We start from the raw sequence: 1,420 nt of genomic DNA, 5'->3' as shown, positions 1-1,420 counted from the left end.
CAAGATCAGCAGGCAATATGACAGGCCACTGCTTCAAGTCCAGGAACCAGAGATAATACAGGATCCAGATCCAGCAAAAAGCCACAGATTTTTGCCAGGATGTCCATACATATATTGGAAGCAGGCCACACCCCTGCTCTGAGGAAACTCCCTTTCAACTGACTGGTTACTCACAGCAGATCTCATCATGGAGGTGATTGCATTATATCTGATCTCATCATATCATATATCATGTCCATGATAGCTGCTAAACTACTGAGAATCATGGCCCAACCAAGTTGACAAACAACCTTAACTATCACAGTCTACCCTTTGTCAATTTGGCACTTGTATACATCTCCTTAAACCACACATAATCTCTAAGTAAACACAATTACAAAGTGATACTTCTCACTAACATGACCCAACTAACACACATACAACGAAAAATGCACTAGCCCCATTTGTATCTTATATTTAATAAATGAAGGAAACAAAAATATTTGATTCACACATACAAGGCAGAAATACTCATATGCAAAGTCCCACCATGGGCCAGGCACCAGGGAGGACATCCAGTGAGGGGAGCCAATGAGGAACAGTGGTCATTCCTACTATGGCCAGTCCTCATTTCTGCTACTGGTCCTGTGGTCACAGCCGCTATTTATTTTGTTATTGATATTATGTGCCGTCAAGTTGGACCCGACTCATAGCAACCCCTCCTTGGGTTTCCAAGGCAGTATCACTAGGGAAGTAGATTGCCCAACCTTCCTTCCAAGGAGTAGCTGGTGGGTTTGAACTGCCAGCCTTAGCTACCTTCTTCCACTACCCATTCCATATTCCCTTTGCCCTCAGCAAGTACCTCAGCTGGTCGAGGTTCTTTGCTTGGTGGGGTGACCTCAAACCTTCATTCCTTAAGGGTCTGGGCCATTAGCAGTCATATTAGAATTGAGTTGCTGTACTTTACCATTGACTTTAATCACAGGGCCTGATAGTACTAATAGATATCCTAAAGAATACCCTGTATTCCAAACATACTCTTGTTTACCTCCATTATTTAGTATCAATCTGATTTCCTCTTAATAATCCAGATCAATAACACCAGACAATAAAGTAAAACACCCTTCTTTGCCTGTTAATGCACCGGCATAAGGAGCTCAAAATGGCTGGATGCACTCTTAATTTCCAGTTCAATTAAATCAGTATGGTGTCTCCAGATGAAAACATTCCTCCCTTTGGTACTAAGGCCTCCAGACCCACAGAGTGTAGGGTCACAGGGATTGGAATCAAAAAATTTTTCAGGGCATCACTAGGGGTAATAGTGCATAGTGCCACTCCCACTTCCACCACTTGGTTCCCGGACCTGTGAATCCTGGATATTGGGGAAGCAGCACCATATACTAGATGTTGGTTTAGAGCATATACAACCTCCCAGAGAACA

This window comes from Orycteropus afer, unplaced genomic scaffold, assembly GCF_000298275.1.
Source record: "Orycteropus afer afer isolate SDZICR_OR568_19922 unplaced genomic scaffold, OryAfe1.0 scaffold00038, whole genome shotgun sequence".
NCBI classification, from domain to species: Eukaryota; Metazoa; Chordata; class Mammalia; order Tubulidentata; family Orycteropodidae; genus Orycteropus; species Orycteropus afer.
Note: the sequence above shows the minus strand (reverse complement) of the source record.